Source organism: Moschus berezovskii, chromosome 24 (genome assembly GCF_049115385.1).
Source record: "Moschus berezovskii isolate FMDL1 chromosome 24, NW_MosBer_1.0, whole genome shotgun sequence".
In the NCBI taxonomy this organism is placed as follows: domain Eukaryota; kingdom Metazoa; phylum Chordata; class Mammalia; order Artiodactyla; family Moschidae; genus Moschus; species Moschus berezovskii.
The window spans coordinates 60,042,889-60,067,448 of NC_142483.1; the positions used below are offsets into that span (position 1 = coordinate 60,042,889).

General features: G+C 43.2%; 1 protein-coding gene across 7 annotated transcripts in view; it reads left to right on the forward strand.

The window, feature by feature from the left end:
* Nucleotides 1-1,654: 1,654 nt before the first annotated feature.
* Nucleotides 1,655-24,560, forward strand: part of NEK10 (NIMA related kinase 10) — a 317,096-nt gene continuing 294,190 nt past the window's right edge. For 6 of the 7 annotated variants that reach the window (XR_008684291.2, XM_055414802.2, XM_055414796.2 and 3 more), the window contains exon 1: nucleotides 1,655-1,818. The gene's annotated coding sequence lies outside the window, so the exon portion shown is untranslated. Of the gene's footprint in view, nucleotides 1,819-16,053; nucleotides 16,132-24,560 lie in introns of all 7 variants that reach the window. The other variant, XM_055414794.2, reaches the window with a different exon arrangement.

The following is a 24,560-nucleotide window of genomic DNA, read 5'->3' on the forward strand; positions in this document are numbered from 1 at the left end:
GGTTCCTCATACAATGCCCAGGCCAGCAGCAATAGAGGGTGCATTTGTTTCCAGGGGAATTTCCAACACCCATGTTTGTTTGACCAAGTGACGGGACTGGTGAATCAGAGCTCATGTTCATCCTGATGTTCTGTAAATTTGCTGTCCACCTTCTTCCTCAGCACAATAGACTGCTTCTCAAATTCTTTCCTGATTAGGTTTAGGAAATCATACCACCATTTTTTCTTTGCTTGTTTTCTTTTTTCTTTTTTTCTCTTTTTCCCTGATTTTGCATGTTTATATAGTTTTAGAAAGACACCATTGGTAGTATACAAGAATAGTTTTAATGTAAATCAAGATCTCTGAATCTCTCTTTCCATACATATGTCCTGCCTATAATACTGCATTGTGTGGGACACCATACTCTTAAATGCCTTTTTTCACGATGTCTACCTCTCAACACCTTTTTAAGGGGATGTCTATTTCTCTTCTGTGTATCTTTCATTTGTTTTCTGAAGCTTGGTTCCACTAGTAAAATTTTATTTACTGTTTTTTTTTATCTTGCAGTTTTCGTTCCTCACAAAAGTTAATTCTAATGCGTTTGCCTAGTTTTCCTGACCCTTTTCATGGGCAAGTCCATTCAAAGTTTTTCTGATATGGAGCTATATTCCACCCTGGTTTTAGTTCAGTAGTTTGAACACAGCTCCTTTATTACTATTTCTTCATTATTCATGTTCATCATCTATTTATGCATGGGTCCGTGGGGTCGCTAAGGGTCAGACATGACTGAGCGACTTCACTTTCACTTTTCACTTTCATACATTGGAGAAGGAAATGGCAACCCACTCCAGTGTTCTTGCCTGGAGAATCCCAGGGATGGGGGAGCCTGGTGGGCTTCCGTCTATGGGGTCACACAGAGTCGGACACGACTGAATTGACTTAGCAGTAGCATGCATCCTAAGGAAGGAAGTTCAGTCGCTCAGTCGTGTCCGACTCTGTGCGATCCCATGGACTGCAGCACGCCAGGCTTCCCTGTCACCAGCTCCCGGAGTTAACTCAAACTCACGTCCATCGAGTCCATGGGATGTTAAGAGGTTTTTGTTTTGTTTTTAAGCTATCATAAAATTAAAACATTTTTCAATAAAAAGATTCAGGCTCTCACGAAAGATGAAGAAACTTGCTCAACCCCACAAAACAAGCTGGTGACAGGTGTCCACGCGGCTCACACCAAGTCCGCATCTCCTGCTGCGGGCCGGAACCGTTCCAAGTGTCACACGGACGCTCCTCAGCAGGTTGCACTGATCCTCTTCACAGTAAATCTGCTTTGAAAGGTAGTTGATTTTTAATCTATACGAATTCTTGAAATCAAGCACCCCAAAGTGAAGGTGCTCTCTCCCACCCATTTTATCTCAAACGCCGAAGGTTGGTACCGAGTCCACAGGAGCCCCGAGGGCAGCTAGAGGTGGGCGGTGCCGCGCCCCTCAAGCCCCACCTCCCCGCCCGCTCGGCTGCGCGTGGCCCTGCGCGTTCTCCGTTGCTACGGCAACCTGGGGCCGGAGTCCCCGTCGCCACGGCCGCAGCACGGCCGCAAGTGACTGGCTGAGACGCCCGACGGGCGGAACAAGAGGCGTCGCCATTGGCTGAGGCCGCGACGGTTGGTGGCCGGAAGGAGGATTTGACCCGAGCACCAACGGTGCTTTTGGCAGCGGTACCCCTGAGACTGAGGGGACGGGGCGCGAGGTGGGGGCGAGGAGGACAGGCCCCCGAGCCAGAGCATCGTGACCGCAGCAGAAACGATGAGATGCGCATCGGCCTGAAGGAGGGGCCCTCCCTCGGGCGGTGAGTGAGTCGTAGACAAGCCTCCCTCCGCCGGCTCGCGGTTTCAGCAGGGTCTCCAGAGAGATGCCCGCGGGTGCTTGCGGAGCAGCCTGCGGCCTCGCAGTGAGGGCTCCTCGGCGGGAGGCAGGGCAGAGGGTGCGGGCTGTCGGGCTTGCGGGAGTCACTGTGAGCCTGTCTCTTAGCAGACGGGTGGTATTGGGCGGAAGGATGCTCGGTAAGTGTCATCGACGATGCGTGATGGTCCTTTCAGGTCCCTAAAGTACTTACTCTGTTTACAGGAAGCCTGAGTCTGTCTCTCCCAGTTTGCTCCTACACCTCTGGAGACTCCTTCATAAAACCCTTTATGGGCGTCGCTTCTCTGCCTTCCCCTTATATGGTTATGTCCTGACATTCCCTCTGCTTCTCTGCTCCACGTGGGTAAGCCTGTCCCGTTCCATGCCTTCAGGCAATACATGTTTGCTGATTCCTTGAAAACCTCCACCTTCAGCCTAGGCTGTTCCAATCGCGCGAGACCCCAAAACCCAACTGCAAGTTAGCTCCACACATGTGCAGGCTTAAACATCATCTTCCCGGTTCCCACGGAGTGTCTCGCCCTTGGATTCCTTATCTTGGGCACCAAGACACCAAAACCACATCTGGACAATTGACATTTACTGCCTCTGCTTCATTTCCACCAGTTATCAAGGCGGTGCCTTCTTAATAGCTGTCAAATCGATTCCCACCTCACTGTCTCCCTTCTTGCATTCTCATTTCCACCAGTATTTTGGTTAAATTGAACAAGGGTCCACCTTTCCCGACTGTCCCTATCTCATCCATTTTTCCATCTATTGTTAGATTGATGTTTCTTTAAAAACATATAAGGGCATTTCCCTTCCTGCCAAGACTGCCTATCATCCCATCCACGCTTCCTGGTTAGGCCTTCCCTCAGCGGTTCTGCCTTCCTTCCTAGAACAGCCGCCTTCTTTCCAGTGTGTGCTGATTCACCTGCTGCCCACACCGCCTGCAGTGGACTCCACTTCTGTACCTTCCCCAACCCTGTTCTCACTGCCCAGTCACTCTCTGTGAGTCACGTGTCTGATTCCTCCTCTAGACACACACTCTGAGGGCAGAGGCAAGGTCTGTCCTACTCACCATTTGTCATATCTGTCAGAGTACCCTGCGTGTAGCAGGGGCTCGATAAATACTGGTTAAATGAATGAGTCTCTAAAACGAGAAGTTACTGTTTTTCATAGCATCCAGTAAAGCTTTTACCTATGAAAGATGAATGCTGAATTTACAGGTTTTACTTTGATTTCAAGATCCTTGGTATTGAAAACTACTTCAATTCTCAATCCATATTTCATGCTATAATCATATTAATGGTAGCTGCTGTTATATGGCATAAGTTTAACATGGAAAACAGAGAGTACAGCGTAGTTTGCAAGAGATGGGCCTTGAATCAGATATATTCAAACCCAGGTATATGGCTTTGAATCCTGGCTCCAGCCATTTTGCTTTGTGGCCCCTTATCTGCAGCTTCTTTATCTGTGCAATGAGATAATAATAACACTCACCTCATAGGGTTATTTTAAAGACTAAATGACTTGATATAATATCAAGTGCACAGTGCCTTATCTTAATAATTTTTCACATGGGTAAAAAATAGAAGCACTCACTGCTATATAACAGAGGGAGCTCAACCTCCTACTCTGTGACAACCTAGAGGGGCGGGATGGGATGGGGAGTGTGAGTGAGGGAGGTTCAAGAAGGAGGGGACACATGTATACTTATGGCTGATTCACATTGTTGTATGGCAGAAATCAACACAACTGTAAAGCAATTATTCTCCAATTAAAATGTTAAAAAATTAGAAACATTTACAGGGATGTTTGTAGCTGCTTTAGTCACAATTACCAAATATCTGCAAACAACCAAGATGTCCTTCAGAGAGGGAATGGATAAATTTACTGTGGTGCATCCAGACAATGGAATACTATTCATATCTGAAAAGAAATTCAGGGACTTCCATGGTCTGGTGGTTAAGAGTGTGCTTACCAATGCAGGGGACGTGGGTTCAATCCTTGGTGGGAGACGATCCCACATGCCTCGGAGCAACTAAGCCCACACACCATAACTACTGAAGCCTGGGAGCCTAGAGCCCATGCTCAGGAACAAGAGAAGTCACCAAAACTGGAAGCCTGCACCCCACAACTAGAGAGTAGCCCCCACTTGCCACAACTAGAGAAAGCTCTCGCATAGCTACAAAGACCCAGTACAGGTAAAAATTAAAATAGGTAAATAAAATAAAGAAGAAATAACTATGAAGCCATGAAAAGACATGGAGGAACCTTAAATGCGTGTTACTAAGAAGAGTAAGAAGCCAATCTGAAAAGGCTATATACTGTATGATTCCAACTATATGACATTCTAGAAAAGGCAAAACTATGGGGACAGTGAAAAGATCATTGGTTATCAGGGGTTAGCAGTGGGTGGAGGAGGCATAAACAGAGCACAGAAGAGTTTTAGGGGAGATTTTTACATACTCTGTATGACATCATAATGGTGGATTCGTGCATTATGTCCAAACACATAGAATGTAAAACACCTGGAATGAACTCTAAAGTAACCTATGGACTCTGGATGATAATGATGTGTTAATGTAGGTTCATCCTTGGGAATAACTGTGCCATCTGCAAGTAGTATTGATCATGAGGGAGGCCATGCTAGTGTGTAGGGGGTACATGGGAAATCTCTATACCTCCCTCTCAAATTTGTGCTAAGCCTAAAACTGCCCTAAAGAATAAAGTCTTTTAAAAGTAGAACAAGAAACCCTGAAGTTTGGAATTGTGAAATTTCCATGGTCATTTCACAAAAGGTAAAAATCAGTTAGTTCAGTCAAGTGCAATTTCTAGGACATCATCCTATAACCCAGTCACACTATGGATGTGTGCATGCGTGCTAAATCATTTCAGTAGTGTCTGACACTTTGCTACCCAGTGAACTGTACCTGCCAGGCTCCTTCCTCTTCCGTGGGATTCTCCAAGCAAGTATAGTGGAGTGGATAGCCGTGCCCTCCTCCCGGGGGTCTTCCCGACCCAGGGATCGAATGTACATCTCTCATGTCTCCTGCATTGGCAGGCGGATTCTTTACCACTGTGCCACCTGAGAAGCACACACACTATACTGTGCTACTTGATCACAAACTTCCGTGTACAACAACAGCTCTGATACAGGTAAAGGACTCAAGTGAGAGCTTTGTGTGCATTTGATGAATCCAGGGTGCTCTGCCGGATAAGGATGGGGCAAAAGAAAGTGTAACCAGCAGAGTCTCCAGTAGGTGAAAGACGGGCCTGGAATGCCACCCTGCCTGTCTGAGCCAAACAGACTTTGAGGACAGTCAGAGTAGACTTCATGGAGCTCTTGAAGAGGTGGAGAGGAGATAAAAGTTTTCTAGGTGTCCAGCAGGGAGTGAAACCAAGACCCTATGCTCTCAGAGCCCAGTTTCCCAAGGGTGGTAGCCCAGAATCCATAGAACTCAGAGTCTCATGCCAGATGTCTGGGTTCAAGTTCTGGCTCCACCACTGCTGTACACAGGGCCTCTGCTTCATTGCTTAATCTTGACACCTCAGTTTCCCTGCATGTAAAATGGAGTTGTTGTGAGCCTTTCATGAATGAGTAGAGACAGATTTCTTAGAACTGTGGTGGGTATGTAGGAAGTTCCATGTACATGGAACTCAGCAGTCCCCAACATTTTTGGCACCAGGGACTAGTTTCATGAGAGACAATTTTTCCACAGACTGGGCAGCAGTGGGGGAGGAACAGGAGATGGTTTCAGGATTTATGATGTCACTGCTGATCTGAGCTCAGGTAGTAGGGGAGTGATGTGTAGCGGCTGTAATACAGGTGATGCTTGGCTAGCTCTCCTGTTGCTCACCTCCTGCTGTGCAACCTGGTTCCTAACAGGCACCAATAGGTACTGGCCCATGGCCTGGGGGTTGGGGGCCCTGTGTTAGCTGTTTCTATTATGCTTTGCTTGGGAGAGAGAAATAAGAGATGAAAATAAAGCAGGATGTGGGGGATAGAAAGTGTCACCATGGGAACAGGTTATATGGCTTGGATTTGGAAATGACTTACGTTTTTGAGACCTGGTCTTCCACAGGAAAGTGAACTCTACATATATTCATATATCCACCTGACATGTGTGATTAAAAAATAATCATGAAAATGAGCACTGAATAAAATAGATTGTTCCTCATTTGGTAAAATGATGCTCATCCATATCTAGAGGTCAGAGTTTCCTTCATCTCAGCTGAAATCTGCGACAGTCATCATAAAGGTCATGCTCTCACATCCATGCTGCTGCTGCTGCTAAGTCACTTCAGTCGTGTCTGACTCTGTGTGACCCCATAGACGGAAGCCCACCAGGCTCCTCTGTCCCTGGGATTCTCCAGGCAAGAACACTGGAGTGGGTTGCCATTTCCTTCTCCAATGTGTGAAAGTGAAAAGTGAAAGTGAAGTTGCTCAGTTGTGTCCGACCCTTAGCGACCCCACGGACTGCAGCCTACCAGGCTCCTCCGTCCATGGGATTTTCTAGGCAAGAGTACTGGAGTGACACTGTTAGCTTTCATCAAATGCAATTATGTCAAAAATGAAATTAATACAGCTCAAAGAAAAAAAATTATGAAACTGGTCTACTTCATTCTAAAACACAGAGAACATACAATTTAAGGAAGAAGAAAACATGGACCGGCATTCTAACACCTATATGAAAAGCCTGAAGTAAGATTTGTTTTGGGAGTTCCCTGGCAGTCCTAGAGATTAGGACACAGTGCTTTCACTGCCCTGGCCCCAGGTTCAATCCCTGCACAGGGAAAGATCTTACAATCTGTAGTACAACCGCCCCCCCCAAAAAAAAAGAAAAAAAGAAAAAGATTTACTGTGCAAAATGACATCATCAATTTCAAAGTTAGCTAACTTTAAAAATTATACCTATTTAACAGTTTTAAACTTGTCACAGCACTTTTGACATTTCATTTTTCACAAGAGCTTACATGTGATACTGTTAAGTAACTTCTCATGCAGCTGGTGAGTAGCAGACCTGGGATTAGAAAATGAGTCTCCTCATCCTCAGCCTTTTGAGTTTTCCATTACAGTTTCCTTTTAGTCCCCAAGCTGGAACACAATCAAGGGGCAGCTCAAACCAGATTCTCAGTGTAGGTCAGTCTTCATGCCCAACCTGCTTCTCCTGTTCGAACTGTGGCTTCACCATCCTTCATCACCCAAATTGGCCTACAGCGGTCAAGGGTGCCAGATGGATTCTCTCTCTGAGAGAAGCCAGCGAGTGGCTGGCTACCCACTATTTACAGAAAGAATTCCAAATTTTGTAATCCAATATCTAAGACCTTTCACCATTTGCTCCAAACCTGTATTTTAAATCTTTACTTCCCAATACTGTATTTCATATACTATGGTTCCACCCTAGGTCAACACTGCTGCTATTCTTACTTATTCCTTTCACTCCTCTGTATCTTTTTTGCATTATTCCTTTCATCTTTGAAGACCTACTTCAAAAAAGTACCTCCACAATGAAGCCCTGCTTGAATTCCATAAACCAATTTTTTTCTGAATGTGCTAACCTTTATTCTGAATCTCTCTTTGGACACTTTTCCAGCCTCTGTTATGATTATTAACGTACATGACTTATACCCCCTTCACTGTGGCTCCCTATGGACAATGGTATGCTTATCTCATTTACTCAGTCAACAAATAACTGATTTACAGTAAATGAATACATACCATGTTCAAAAACAGGGCTACACAGTGAATACAGCAGACCAAAACCCGGCCCTTATGGAGTGTACCTTCTGTTGGTAAATAAGAACATTAATTTGGAAGGTGGTGAATGATACAGTGAAAAGTAAAGCACGTGAAAGATATTGAATAATCTTAAAGATATTGCGTAACATAAAGTAATTGGGTTCAGGGGCTTCTCTTTTAACTAAGTTGGCTAGGGGACCTATTGGAGAATGTAACACTGAGTCGAGGCTTGAAAGAAACAGTAGAAGAACAAAGCACAGGGAGAAGCAAGTGCAAAGGCACTAAGGCATGAGCAAGCATGTCGTTTCTTAGGAAAACAAAGGCTACTATAACTTACACTAACTGAATCAGAGGGCTTCCCAGGTGGCTCAGTGGTAACGCATTGGCCTGTCCAGCAGGAGGTGTGCGTTCAGCCCCTGGCTCAGAAAGATCCCCCGGAGAAGGGGATGGCAACCCACTCTAGTATCCTCGCCTGGGAAATACCATGGACAGGGGAGCCTGGCGGGCTACCGTTCATGCAGTAGCAAGAGTCCAAAGACGTTTAGGGACTAAACAACAAAAACTGAAGGAGGGTAGGATACTACAGCAAGGTGTTTTCATACACTAGAAATATCCTTAAAAGAATGTAATTGTTTCTTATTATGTCGTCTCCCTAATAGTAATAACTACCACTTACTGAACACCTCTGAGGCACTGGTGTGATTGATACACATTATCAATCCTGGTGACTGATACACACTAATTCTGCTGCTGCTGCTGCTGCTAAGTCACTTCAGTCGTGTCCGACTCTGTGTGACCCCATAGACGGAAGCCCATCAGGCTCCCCCGTCCCTGGGATTCTCCAGGCAAGAACACTGGAGTGGGTTGCCATAATTCTAATCCACACAATAATGAGAAAAAGCTATCATTACCCTCCACCTTTTAGGTAAAGAAACCAAACCTCCCAGAGGTTAAATCTCAAGTAGAGGATCACATAAAAGGTGCACAGCCTGAAATGGAAGCTAACTGCCCACTGGACTCAACTTCCATACAGACTGTCCCCATCTAAGAGTTCTCATTATTTACTTTTGTTTGGTTTCCATTGCTTTAATTTTTTCCAGCCTCTCCTTGGGCTAATTATTTTTAAACATAGTAACTATAAATACTATGGAACCTAACTTTCCAATCCTATTTAGCAACAATAATTATAAATTAAAATTTTAACTTACATGTAAGTTTAATATGGTCTCTCTTATGAATAAAAGGCTGGAAGAGGTTAGAGATGACTTATTCATTCTCATTTCCTCGTAAATAAAACCCTTTATTCTCATTTAAAGTTTTAAGCCCTGGCAGAGTAGCTCCAGCCTGAAAAGAAGAAAATACAGAAGTAGCAAAAGGAATCAATAGTTACAGAACACTTTTTAAAATTTAGCTACTAGCCTCCATACTCATTCACTTACCAACTAACATAAAACCTACTCAACTGAGCATAACATACTGCTTCAACAGACAGTTTACTGGTATGAAACAAAGATCTCTGTTCTCTTATATTTATTGTTAGTACTTTAACAAAAAATGTACTAACTGGGTTCATGTTACTTAGGGAATTTCTAGAAGCAAAACTAAAACATAGCGTGTAGTAAATGAATTGAAAATCTAGAAAAGAGATTCAAGAGACAAACACAAAATCAAAGGTATAATGAATTTTGTTCAGTTGTATGGCGAGGGAGAGAAGGTTCGCTGACTTTATAAAAGTTAGGAAATTAAACAGGTCATGCTCAAAACGTTACAGCGACATCTAAGGCTTGTTCAACTGTCAATTGATATCTCCGTGGTAACTGAAACAATCTTTTAGAACTCGTATGAAAATGAAACTATCTTAATGAACTTAATGAACAGGCGCCCCGAAAATGCCAGGCCAGGTTTCCGTGGGATTTATTGGCAATCCAAATCATGGTGGAATTACTCGATTCAGGTTACGGGGGAAATTACTTCCACCTCAGGACACGTGTGGCTGAGTGTCTCCAGAGAAAAGAGGCGCCCCTGAGGAGTCCTTCCCGACCCAAGAGGGGCAGGCCTGCCCACAGTCAGACCCTTCGCGCTTGCCTGAAATGAAGAAAACTAGCGACCTCACCGAAGTTGGCAGGCCCGCCGCGCGGTCAGCTCAATTCAGAGCTTATTCAGTCTTGTATTAGGAGTAGTTATAGTTGACAAGAAATCTAACTTCATAACCCTCAAGAGAGTCAAAACAACAAAATGGCTGTCAAAGGGCACATATCTAGAAGAGAGACTAAAAAACCCTTCTACAAAAGTGGAAATAAAAACAAGAGGCAGACTGGATAATGCACAGCAGCCTTGACATTGATCCTGGGTCATCAGGGAAAAGTCACACAATATTTAGTGTATTTTGCATAAATGACAGGGAATTGTTAATTGATTTGAGAAAAGTGTGTTTGAAGTAATATTTATTATTAAGGTGATAAACGTTTACCTAGAAAATTCACTTAGGCAAATAGCAGGATAAAGGCGACCAAAAGGAAGAGTTAGTATAGCCTCAGTTAACAAGGAGGGCCCTGCCTGGCCTTAAATTCCTGCTCGTCCACCAGGGACTTACAGCTCTGTGACTCCAAGAAATTACTTAACCTCTGTGGGCCTCAGTTCTGTCATCTGTGAAATGGGGACAGTACAGGTAGGTGCCTTACAGCTTTGTTAGAATTATATTAATATTGGTTAATGTATGGAAGCAGAATGGTCCTGGCACAGGGCAAGCCCCCATAAACATTTGCTTTTATTGTTGTTACTGTTACCAGATATGAGATCTTGGCCCAGTTACTGAAACTCAGTCAGTTCCATCATCCGTGAGCTGGAGATACAACACAGCTTCATCCCAGGGTTGTGTAAGGTTGTGTAAGAATACAGCGAAGTACCTGTAAATCCAAACTAACATCAGAGATAACAAAATGAAGACTATTTGTGACATTAAAAACAGTAGGGAGTTTTTTTCATTTTATGTCAGTGTTTGTCATTTGTGAACCAAAGTCAGTGAATACAGGTAAATGACTTCAAATAAGCATGGCAAGCTCTTCAAGCTTATGTAGTAGTAATGTTACCAATAATAGTATTTAGAAAAACTGTCATAATAACAACTGAGCTAGCTACCGACAGCTTGTTTTGTTTTGTTTTGGGCCCTACCATGCAGCACGCGGGAATCTTAGTTCCCAAACCAGATATTGAACTTGGACCAACAGCAGTGCAAGTGCAGAGGCCTAATCTCTGGACCAACAGGGAAATCCCCTGGACAATTTTGAAAGAGTTTGTTTTTATTTAATCCTGACTACCATTACCACCCTTATGGCAGAAAGTGAAGAGGAACTAAAAAGCCTCTTGATGAAAGTGAAAGAGGAGAGTGAAAAAGTTGGCTTGAAGCTCAACATTCAGAAAAATAAGATCATGACATCTGGTCCCATCACTTCATGGGAAATAGATGGGGAAACAGTGGAAACAGTGTCAGACTTTATTTTTTTGGGCTCCAAAATCACTGCAGATGCTGATTGCAGCCAGGAAATTAAAAGACACTTACTCCTTGGAAGGAAAGTTATGACCGACCTAGATAGCATATTAAAAAGCAGAGACATTACTTTGCCAACCAAGGTCCGTCTAGTCAAGGCTATGGTTTTTCCCGTGGTCGTGTATGGATGTGAGAGTTGGACTGTGAAGAAAGCTGATTGCCGAAGAATTGATGCTTTTGAACTGTGGTGCTGGAGACGACTCTTGAGAGTCCCTTGGACTGCAAGGAGATCCAGCCAGTCCATTCTAGAGGAGATCAATCCTGGGTGTTCATTGGAAGGACTGATGCTAAAGCTGAAACTCCAATACTTTGGCCACCTCATGCGATGAGTTGACTCACTGGAAAAAACTCTGATGCTGGGAGGGATTGGCGGCAGGAGGAGAAGGGGACGACAGAGAATGAGATGGCTGGATGGCATCACCGACTCGATGGACATGAGCTTGAGTGAACTCCGGGAGTTGGTGACGGACAGGGAGGCCTGGCGTGCTGTGATTCATGAGGTCGCAAAGAGTCGGACACGACTGAGCGACTGAACTGAACTGAAATGAACCATCTTATAATGAGGATATTATTGTTTCTATTTTCTTGTAAAAGACGAAACTAATCATCAGAGAGGCCCAGGGACTTTCTGAGGTCACTCAGTGGGCAAGTAGACACCAGGTCTCCTCCACCACTGCTGCATCTCAGTCATGAACAGGAAGACTTCACGTCCCCAAGCCTGTTAGCACTCACCAGTGGAGATCACGGCTTTCACACGACGTGCGTATGTGTGTGCATGGGCTCCACTTGACATCAACGTCAATACTCATCTTTCCTGTACGAAGTGTTATCGTCCCATTCACGTATATTTAGGCAACCCATATTTAACATGGATATCTTACTTATTTTGTGGCTTCTGTATGTTTTTAAAGAGACTTTGGTCAAACCAACATTCTCTAACTAGATGCTGGTCAGCTGGGGCAGACGTATCCTTTGTGAGATTTTTCTCTTGATCTTCATTCTTCATCTATAGACAGTGATCCTCCAGTTATACCTGGAGCTTCCCGGTCCCTTTCACTTGGGACTTGCTTATGCACTCATTCATTCAGCAATCATTTGTTGAGCAGTTCCATTTTGTAATAAACCAGCAGTGCTGTGCTGGATCCTGCGGATGAGCAAACTCTCTGTCACTCGCATCCCTGACTAGTGTAAACTCTTTAGCCAGATATGCATCTTTATTCAATTATTGCTGCAATCTGCCCCTTTATTAAGAGCTTCAAGGCATGGAGATCAGAGAAAATTCTCTTGAGATGGGTGAGCCTTCCAGGCTTTTCAGCACTGATCTGGCCCTTTAGTCCAGGAAAAACAGGTCTGGGCCCAGGTCTGAGTGGAGATGTTGGGAGCTGAGGCTCCATCTCACAGGACACTCATGGACCTCCTTATGTTTTGTTTTTATGCTGAGAGAAATGGGAAGCCCATGAAGGCTCAATTGGTCAGTTTTGTACCAAAAAAAAAAAAGTGCTTTTGATGCTATGCAGTGAACAGCCTTGTTGTTGGGAAGAGAGAGAAACTGGAGGTTGGGAGTCCATTTAGGAAGGGGTTCCTGCAGGGGTTGGTGTTGCGGATGAGGGTATGAGTGATGAGGATGCAGAGACGTAGGCAGACAGGAACCATACTGAGTAGAAAGGTAGAGCTCTAATGAGTGAGGGCCTGAGGAAGAGGAAGTGTCATTTTCCCAAGCTTCATGCCCAAGCGCTGCTCTTGATTTGAGACTATTTGAGAGTCTTCTGTTTCAAGTGTTGGCTATCACCCAGGAGGTCAGCGTCAGCTCTCCAGCCCAACTCATCTGCTCCCTGTTTCCCCCAACCTCACCCTACCCTGCCACCCCATGGTCCCGGACCTGCTTTCCAGATCCATCACACACACCTATCCAGACCTCTTTCATCAGCCCCCACTGGGCTTTCTTTCCCTTAAACTCATTCAATTTATAACTTCCTTGAGAAACTAATTTTCTCTGCTTTTTGACATTTCTAGTGTTTCTATTTAATTCCATGCATTAGGCTGAGCTATAAGAAATTGTTCTTTTTTTTTTTTTAAGGCCCAAATATCAGCAGTTTCTTGTTGTTTAACCTCCACATTTCTGACTGCCTGCACATGCTGAGTTATGGACAGATGCTTTTGAAGCCTCCAGCAGTGTCTTGTGCATAGAGCACAATAAATTAAATATGCACTTAATAAAGAAATATGATTAGACGAAGCAATTTTATTTTGTGGCTCAGAAAGTAATTCAGTGCTGCCGTTTGTTAGGAACATCGATGTACTCATCTGGTATTCTCTTTATTCTTTGAGGGTCTGGTTGGTTGGGCTGAATGCACACTCACTTATTATCATGATTTATTTCCATGAAGGCTGACTTTGTGGGGGAAGGCTTTTTTTTTTTTTTTTACCATGTCTTATTCAGTACAGTAGCCTCAGTGTCTGCCACATAAGAAGAGATTAAAATTGTTTCCTGAAGGAATGAATGAATATCATTGTCACTTTTCTCTGTCACACAGTATCAGAGAATTGAATTTAATCTTACTATGTTTGGAGGTCAGTGAGTAAAGAGAAATTTGATGTGCTACTTTAGTTGTTTTTATCAACTAGTTAATATAAATTCTTTCTTCAAACCATCTGGACCTTTTTCCCTTTACAGTGTCACTACTTAGTGCATGGGTCCCAGGTTCAGTCTCTCTAACAGAGGCATCTCCTGCACGGCGTCACAAGTAGGCCTGTGTGAGCAGCCACACAGGCCTGAGCACAGGCACAAATGCCACGCAGGGGCAGTTGAGGGAACCCACAGGCACTCTATCCTATCTGTGGGCGTTGTCCTTTGTCACAAAAGGCTTACTAATAAAATGGGGATAAAGCTTGAAAATGGGAAAATGATCATGATGTCTGTTGTCATGTATTCCTGCTAACCTTTTTTAATTGGGATATAATTGCTTTACAATGTTGTGTTAGTGTCTGCTGTACAATGAAGTGAATCAGCTATATGTATACATATATGCCCTCCCTCCTGGACCTCCCATTCCCCCCATCACACCCCTCTAGGTCATCACAGAGCAGCCAGGTGAGCGCCCTGTGCTGTACAGTAGTTTCTCACCAGCCAGCTAATTTACTCATCGCAGTGCGTATGTGACACAGCACTCTCAGTCTACCTTGGGTTAGATTCACCAGAAGAAGATGAAAGCAGACACTTACAGGCGTGTCTAACCTATGATGGTGATTAGTCGCTCTGCTGCTGCTGCTGCTGCTAAGTCGCTTCAATCGTGTCTGACTCTGTGCGACCCCATAGACGGCAGCCCACCAGGCTCCCCCGTCCCTGGGATTCTCCAGGCAAGAACACTGGAGTGGGTTGCCATTTCCTTCTCCAATGCATGAAAGTGAAAAGTGAAAGTGAAGTCGCTCAGTCATGTCCGACTCTTAGCGACCCCATGGACTGCAGCCTACCAGGCTCCTCCATCCATGGGATTTTCCAGGCAAGAGGACCAGAGTAGGGTGCCACTGCCTTCTCCATTTAGTCGCTCAGTCATGTCCAATTCTTTTGCGACCCCATGGACTGTAGCCCACCAGGCTTCTCTGTGCATGGGATTCTCCAGACAAGAGTACTGGGGTGGGTTGCTGTGCCCTCCTCCAGGGGATCTTCCCGACCCAGGGATGGAACCTGCATCTCCTGAACTGGCAGGTTCTTTACCATCTGAGCCATCTGACCTCTAGCAGTTGCTCAGTAAACATTCGGAGGGATGAGCGGGAGGCAGTCAGGATGCTCTTCTTATTTTCGATTCTTTTATCCCCCAGGTGCTTGTTTAAACAGAAAGCAGAAGGTTGTTTAAAGAACAAACTGTACTAGGGAAGGTATCAAGTCTGCTGACCTGGGAGCAAGGCCCTGATGATACTTGCCCTTCACTGATGCCACTTCTGCCAATGGCATTTCTGTTACATCTGCACCTTTGGCACCATGTGATGGTTAAAACTCACCACCTACCTAGTTCTCATGAGTGAGCCTGGATGAATGGGTGCATATTTGTACGTATACCAAAGTCCAGGAGGGGAAGTTATGCAAGCATCGCTTGTTATATGTCAACCTTTGCTCTCATCTACGGGCCAATGTCAACAAATTCTCCTTCCCCGTCTCCCTGAGTTGCCTTTAATGTTTAGACCCTGAAGGTGAGCTGGACTCTGTTCTGCTTCTCTTCCTAAAAGTGTGTTGTGGCCTCAGACATTCTCCCTCCCTGAGCCTCTGTTTCTTCCTGTGTTCAATGAAAGGCACTGAATCCTGATGGGCACCAGAGGACCTATAGGTCTGTTGTTTGTCCTACACCGGTGTCTTGTTTTGCTTCATTTAAACATTGTATTTATTTTATTTACTTGGCTGCTCTCTGGGTCTTAGTTGCAGCATGCAAATCCTTAGTTACGGTATGAGGAAGCTAGTCCCTGACCAGGGATCGAATCTGGGCCCCCTGCATTGGGAACATGGAGTCTTAGCCACTGGACAAGCCCCTGTTCTGCTTCATTGTTAATGCACTTTTGAAACCCTTTAAGGAGGTTGTGCCTTCTCAGGCCTCGCTGAAGCTCTGCTGCTTGGCCATCTACTCTGTGGGTGTCATTCATTTAAAGGTGTTCCTGAGTCTCGAAGGTGACAGACCCCTGATACTAGATGTTCCAGGAGGGCCTTTCTTGTGATAATTGTCTGTTCTGCTAACCCCACCCATATTTCCCACCGAGGAACCATAACAATATGATGCAAGAAGCAAGCCCACAGTTTAGAGACTCCCTTTGTGAACTACAGTAGGTATGAACAAGTCCTATTTCTTACAGTTATTTCACTTTTTGATCACTGTTAAAATCTCTGTGTGTGTTTTATTTTCCAGTGGTTTGTCCGACATAACCGGAATGCTTTCTGTGCAGGATTTATAATTTTCTAAAGACCAAGCTCCTATATCTGTGAGGTTAAGTATAATTATTCTTTATAAAAAGAAATGCTTTGTCTATTCTCAGATCACTTTACTAAAATAAACTGCTCAAGTGGCCTATACATTGGTTTTGTTTTGACTGTGCCATGTGGCTTATGGTTGGGATCTTAGTTCCCCGACCAGGGACACAGTGGAAGCACAGAGTGCTAACCACTGGACCACCAGGGAAGTCTCCCAATGCACTTTTAATGTTTATTTTGAAATAACTTGAGAACTGCATAAAAACTGCAAAAATCGTACAGTGAGTTCCCATGTACCCTCCACTCAGCTTCCCCTAACGTTAGCAGCCTGTGGCACCATTATACAGTTGTCAAGATTGAGAAAGTATCATTTAACCAGTACATTTGAACACATTTTTCTTATTTCTGGTTGTTCTATGTGAATTATATCTTTTTTTGAGTCCTATCTTATTTTATGGAGAAGGGAATGGTAACCCACTCCAGTATTCCTGCCTGGAGAATCCCATGGACAGAGGAGCCTGGTGGACTTCAGTGCATGGGTTCACAGAGAGTTGGACACGAGCGAACGACTAACACACGTACACATCTTATTTTAACCGCTTTTTTTTTCTCAAAATTTTAAAGGGACTTTAAGAAAATATGTGTATAAGTAAAGGAACTGGAGCAATGATTTTTCACTTTGCATTTCCAGCTGTTTGTGGGACTGAAAGTTCTCTGTTTTTAATACCTCCCTGAGCACAGACAGACTGTATCTTGACATCTAACATGGAGGTTAGCTGTCATTCAGTCAAGGAAAGAAAGAAAGACTTCCCGTTGTTGGCACAAGTAGTTCTAACTTCCTTTTGTTATAGGGGTTCACTGTGGAGAAGGCGATGGCAACCCACTCCAGTACTCTTGCCTGGAAAATCCCATGGGTGGAGGAGCCTGGTGGGCTGCCATCTATGGGGTTGCACAGAGTTGGACACGACTGAGTGACTTAGCAGCAGCAGCAGCAGCATACTTCTCATAATAAACTCTTCGTTTATTATTAGTTATGCCAAACTCTTACTGCTGTTATGTTCCAAGTACTATTTTTTTGTTTGTTTGTTTTTTAAAACTCTTTCCTGATAGCTCAGTTGGTTAAAGATCTGCCTCCAATGCAGGAGACCCTGGTTTGATTCCTGGGTCGGGGAGATCTGCTGGAGAAGGGATAGGCTACCCACTCCAGTATTCTGGCCTAGAGAATTCCATAGACTGTATAGTCCATGGGGTTGCAAAGAGTCAGAAATGACTGAACGACTTTCACTTTCTTTTAAAAGGCAGTAAGGGCTTCCCAGGTAGCTCAGCTGGTAAGGAAACTGCCTACAATGCAGGAGATCCTGGTTCAGTTCTTGGGTTGGGAAGTTCCCCTGGAGAAGGGATAGGCTACCCACTCCAGTATTCTTGGGTTTCCTTGGTGGCTCGGATGGTAAAGAATCTGCCTGCAAGTGGGAGACCTGGGTTCGATCCCTGGGTTGGGAGGATCCCCTGGAAGAGGACATGGCAATCCACTCCAGTATTCTTACCTGGAGAATCCCCATGGACAGAGGAGTCTGGCAGGCTACAGTTCATGGGGTCACAAAAGAGGCGGACATGACCAAGTGACTAAACACAAGCATAAAAGGCAGTAAGTAAAATGGAATAGTTTACAAAGATGCAACCTGAGTGATTAGAAGGAAAAACTTCTATTTGTGGGATTTGAAGATATTTCCCAAAATGAATCTAATGAGGCCATGTAAGGATCTCTCGAGCAGTTAAAGCAACTGGGGAATAACACAGAATTTCTGGGCAGAGATCCTGAAAATCATGTCACAGATACTCACCATGTTGTTCAATTAGTGGGCTTATATTTGCACAATTTGCATGAATTACAATCAATTTTACTGTGGCATGCGTTTCTCTTTGTCATATGTGTTTGCCCTGCAATTACTAAGTGAGGTGTGTGTCTCTGACATCTTTCTTTTAGTAGTAACCCAAATTTCAGATCATAACAGGAGATAGGAATTGCTTTTGAGAGTTTCTTTTTAAAAATGGGTTTAAAATTAAAAAATGAGTCAGAACTGTGATTATGCCCATAATTGACTAGGGCTGAAAACACCAGACCATTTGACTATCCTATAAAGTATGGAATGCTTTGTTTCTCTGATCTGAGATAATAGTTGAGTTCCATGGCTGATAGGTACAGAGGAAAGATATGAATGTTTCTGTTCTTAAAGTAATATGCACTTGTACTAAGTCACTCAGTTGTGTCTGACCCTTTGCAACCCAATGGACTGTAGCCCGTCAGGTTCCTCTGTCCATGGGATTCTCCAGGCAAGAATACTGGAGTGCCATTTCCTTCTCCAGGGGATCTTGCTAATCCTGGGATAGAACCCACATCTCTTATGTCTCCTGCATTGGCAGGTGGATTCTTTACCACCAGTGCCACCTGGGAAGCCCAGTATACATTTGTGTTTTATATATAATCTTTCACTTCTATAACCCGTTCCCTCTTTTAAGAAAAAAATACTAAATTTCATCTTTTCCATTTAGAATAAAAGGAAAGTGCCCATATGAATACATGTATTTGTGTAGCAAGTATTATAATCTCTAGCCTCATGTATAAAATAAATGTCAGAAAATGAGTGGTTTTCTATTTTTATTTTTAGCACAGGAAACTTAAAAAAAAGAAACTGTACAGCGAACCCCGAGAAACAGGATTTGGGGTCTCAGTAAAGAGCCTGCACCCAGCCACTTTCACCCTCCCCTGGTTGTCCTGGAATTGACAGTGACTGAGTTAGTCCTTTCAGGTACCATATGGAGGGCAGTGGTTTTCAGAGTCACCTAGCATCACTGTGAAAACAGTATTGTTATTTGAAAGGAGAGACCTCAGTTATCTAGAACAGTGCTATTCAGGTGGTCTTCCAGACTAGTATGTCCATGAGAGAGAAGTGCAAATTTGGGAGCAAGCATTGAGGAATATTTATGGCAATTTGACATCGCCATGCTGTCCAAGCACATGATCGTGATGGACTTATTTTGCTGAATAAGATAACGTCGCTCAGTCAGAAGTGTTGGTCCATAATAGACTGGAAATTTTAAAAAAAACTTTATAGATAATTTGAGAAACACTCTCATGAATATTATATTATTTTGTTGTTGTTGTTTTTCAGTCCCTAAATTGTGTTCAACTCTTTGCAACCCCATGGACTGCAGCACGCCAGGCTTCCTTGTCTTTCACTATTTCCCAGAGTTTGCTCAAACTCATGTCCACTGAGTTGGTGATGATATCTAACCATCTTATCATCTGCGGCCCTCTTCTCCTTTTGCCTTCAATCTTTCCCAGCATCAGAGTCTTTTCCAATCAGTCAGCTCTTGCATCAGGTAGCCAAAGTATTGGAGCTTCAGCTTCAACATCAGTTCTTCCAATGAATGTTCAGGGTTGATTTCCTTTGGGATTGACTGGTTTGATCTCCTTGTTGTCCAAGGGACTCTCAAGAGTCTTCTCTAGCACCATGATCTGAGGAATCTAATTTTCTTCCTAAAGGTTGAATAAGTTAGATCAGGGGTACCAGTCCATGGCCTGTTACGAACTGGGCTGCACAGCAGGAGGTGAGCTGCGGACAAGCAAGTGGAAGCTTCATCTGTATTTACAACCACTCCCCATTGCTCACTGGAGAAAGAAATGGCAACCCACTCCTGTATTCTTGCCTGGAGAATCCCAGGGACAGAGGAGCCTGGTGGGCTGCCATCTGTGGGGTCGCACAGAGTCGGACACGACTGATGTGACTTAGCAGCAGCAACCCACTGCTCACGTTGCTGAGCTCTGTCTCCTGTCAGATCCACAGCTGCATTAGATTCTCATGGGAGCTTGAACCCTACTGTGAACTGTGCATGTGAGGGATCTGGGTTGTGTGCTCCTTATGATAATCTAATGCCGGATAATCTGATTTTGTATTATATTAAGTTGTTTAATTATTTAATTATATATCATAATCTAATAATAATGGAAATAAAGTTCATAATAAATGTAATATGCTTAAATCATCCTGAAACCATCCTCCCACCCCAGTCCATGGCAAAATTGTCTTCCAGAAAATTGGTCCCTGGTGCCAAAAAGGTTGGGGACTACTGAGTTAGGTCATTCCTGAGTGTGTTCAATAGTATCATAACATTACAATTACTTATCAATACATTTGGTTTAAAAGGAAGTTTTATGAAAGATTTTTGAACTAAAGGGATAATTACATTTAAAAAAGTAATTGTCTATTTTATTCATCCATTCATTAATTTTTTTGTTTAATAAACATTTACTGTTCGCCTGCCATGTGTCTGATGAACACGGGAGGCCCAATACTGAGTCATGGAGTTGTCAGGCAATCATCATGCTTTTTGCCCAGGTCTGCAATGTGGGGAGTATTTGTGCTGGGCTCTGAGGAGGAGCACCAGACTTGCAGCTTGGGAGTCACAGGGGGCTCTAGATCCAAAATTAATAATTGTTAAAAAGCAAATGCTTCCCAGGTGGCTTGGTGGTAAAGAACCCGCCTGCAATGCAGGAGATTCGGGTTCAGTCCCTGGGTTGAGAAGACCCCCTGGAGGAGGAAATGGCAATCCACTCCAGTATTCTTGTCTGGAAACCCTCATGGACAGAAGAGCCTGGCAGGCTACTGTCTGTGGGGTTGCAAAGAGTCGGACATGACTGAGCAAATGAGCATACCACGCACAAGAAGCAAATAATTCTTGAACTTTGGTAAAAATGCCTGAGCCACTTGTTACAGATTGTGGCACAAATACTTTTTGATTTCACACACTGTGCTTACCCTGTGACATTTGTCTGGTGTGTGGGGATGAAGCAGACACGGTCCCTGCCCACATGGGACACAGAAACCAGTGACTGACTAGGAGTTCTGTTGTCGATGAGCCCCATGAGGGGCTGAAACAGGGTGGAGTGGTGAGAGTGTGGGGCGAATGGGTTGCTGGGGAGTCCTCGGCAAGGAGGTGACATATGAGTTGAGGCTGAATGACTCTAAGAAGCCTGTGGGTAGAGGAGAAGGGAGACCTGGAAGGACTCAGAGAAGTCAGTCTGAGCAGGAGAGAAGTTAGTTTGGCAGTTGGCAGCCACTGCCCCCGCCTCTGCTCCATGTGCCTCTGCAGTCTGGCCCTTGAATCCCCATCAACCACACTTATCCGTGGGGGATGTGGATGTCCTCAGAACCCCCATCTCCAAGGATGGTTTGTGCCCAAGTATTGGCTTCAGAGTTTTGCTTCTAGCAGCCAGCTTTGGGTCTCTTTTTGGGAGAATTTTGTTTAAGCTACTGGAGTCTCTTTGCCCCAGTCAGCAGTGCCTGTGTCACAGAACCAAACTCAGGTCCACTAGCCCACGCACGGTAAAGCCAATCTACTGACACCTAGCTGCAGTGAGTGAAAAAACTGGCTTAAAACTCAACATTCAAAAAACTAAGATCATGGCATCCTGTGCCATCACTTTCTGGCAAATAGATGGGGAAACAATGGAAACAGTGAGAGACTTTATTTTCTTGGGCTCCAAAATCACTGAAGATGATGACTTCAGCCATAAAATTAAAAGATGCTTACTCCTTCAAAGAAAGGCTATGACAAACCTAGACAGTGTATTAGAAAGCAGAGACGTCACTTGGATAACACATGTCCATGTAGTCAAAGCTATGGTTTTTCCAGTAATGTATGGAAAATGCTACCTAATTAGCATTTGGTATGGTGTAATCATTTTTGTTAATTAAATATGGGATTAAATTAAATATTTTATAGTATTTCCAACTTCTTGAAGTTTTTTTTTTCCAGAATAGTTTCCATTTTAACAGCCACCAAGTGGAAAGGATTTTCTTTTTTGTCCTAAAGGCAATTGCCTGTTTCTTCTGATTCTGGTGAATTTGTTTACTGTTTAATTAAGAGAAACATTTCCAGAGAGTTATCTATTTTCACTCTTCCAGTTCACAGAGTAGAAGCTAATCTTAAACTGATAAAACTATTAGAGGATTATTTCCTGTTCACCCACCAGTCAATAAAATCACAGAGATTAAACCACAGAATAAGACAAGGCATTTAGCAGTAAGATTGTGGCAGATGTGGTTCTCTACCATCAGAAGCCCATGAGCTTTTCCACACATTTTCACATGCTAATCACTGTGACTTTTATATCCTGTTTCTAAAAGAGGCTGGAGCTATGGTTTGAGCAGAATTTGAAGCCAACAGGCCAGTGTATCTGTATGGAACTTTCCCTCTGTTCTTGAGGGAAAGGTGAAGTTCGATTATATTTATTTTGACTGGATTTCCCTTTATTTTAGAACTTTTGGGGCATTTTAATGTTTATATATGAAAAGCACGTGGATCTTTTGCTGTTGACAAATTATGTACAGATCACTTATTCCTCCTTTTCCCCTCCCTACCCCACCCTTTGTTGCTCCCTCTCTCCTTTCTTTCTTTTAAACAGATTCTAAACCAAATCTTTATCTGAATATCTCACAAAACATAGTTTAAAGTTCCTACATGGGTTTTGCTTTGTAGTAGAAGCCTATATATGAGATAGCCTCTTTTATATTTAGTAGTTTTCAGTCTGAGATTGAACATAGTACACATTCAATAAATATTTGTTGAAAGAATAAATCCGTGGTGTTAGGTTCTGGGCACAATCCTAAAATACTGTTATTGTACTTTGCTTGATGTGCATCTGTGATGAGAACCTTGGTCTTCAGCTCGATTCCAGCTGAACTATTTGTCACAAATATGCAACTATACTGGGAAAATAATTTTAAATCCTTAGATTTACTGTCTTTGTTCATTTTACAAAATTAAATTTTGCTCAATTCTGTTGCAGTAAAACACACATTGGCACATTCCTTTTGCCTCTAAGTACTTCTGAAACACTTGGATTTTGACCATCAATTCTATAATACATTAAGGCATGCAATTATAGGACAACAATGCATACTTTTTCATGCCTGAAAAACACTCTGAAGTCAAGCACTAGCATTGAAGCACAACTGGAAAATTTTACATTCAATCAATAACTAAACCAATAGTTTAATTCTGTATGTTCCATGTAATTGAAAGTATGGGTATCTTCAACTTTTTTTTCGTTTCTATTCTGGAAACGAAAGCAATCAGAAATTGATTAAAGAAGGGTTTTATTAACAAATAAATTATTCTCCATTGTTGAACTCATACTAACCTTTTGAGTAGTGGTAGAAAGTAGTATTAAAACTTATCCTAGGAAGGGTGACCATAATGATGACAAAGGTTAATTTAGAAGAGTGAGGTGCCTACTGTCTTGTATTCCCAGGCTGGATGCCCCACTGTCTGAATTGTTAAAAACAGAACTCAATTGAGTACATTTTAAAGATCTTATTGGCTTAATCAGCAATTAATGAACTGGGCAGCATTCTATCTAGCAGATAGAAAGGAGCTCTAAGGAACTGTACAAAATGAAAGACTCTTATAGGCAGAAGAAGATAGGAACGAAGAAGTTATACTAGTCAAAAAGCAGATTGGTTATTGCAGCGTTACTTTTCCCAAAGAGGATGGAGGATTTTATCAGGCTGCTTACCTAACTAGTGCTAATCAGGAGATTCCTGATTGGCTAGTTTAAGTTTCCATCTTGGGGAGAGCTGAAATTGTAATTTTAGTTTGGTTGACCCCAGGGTTAGCATGAATGACTCCATTTTGATTGTGAGCCCATTGTCTTGTTTTAAACAGGATGCTTAAGTGAGTTCAGGGACTGTGCAAGGCTGACCCAGTTCTGGCATAAGAGGTTATGGCTGGATTTGTCCCATGTGGGGATGCAGCCTGAAAGTTTTAGGCATTCTGGAAACCCAAGGATATTTTGTGTATTGCCCTTGGCACTGTAATGCATTTGCAAGTCCAATGCATTTGGTGGAGTGTTCTCTGGAATTTTTAGGGACATGACCAATGATGAGAGAGGAGCTCCCTAAACTAGCAGCATGCTGTTAAGGAAACTTACCGAGAAAGACAAGTAAGTTGGCATAAAAGTGTCACTGGGACTTCAGGTATTTGCTTATAAATATTTTGGAAACCCCAAATATGGACACTTTTCCTGACAAGCAGAAAAGTACTTGTTGGGGTAATGAGTCAGAATATTTGAAATCAAGAATGACTCAGAAAATATAGGCTTAGGTACTGCTGCTGCTGCTAAGTTGCTTCAGTCGTGTCCGAGTCTGTGCTACCCCATAGATGGCAGCCTACCAGGCTCCTCTGTCCCTGGGATTCTCCAGGCAAGAACACTGGAGTGGGTTGCCATTTCCTTCTCCAATGCATGACTATGCCCTAAATGTATCCAGAAGTCTTTGAATGATAAATAGTAAATGTTATTCATATTAGCATTTTTATTATTGTATTAGAAGTAAATGTTAGTTTGTGCATATTTAAATAAATGTTTTAAGTGGATTTACATTA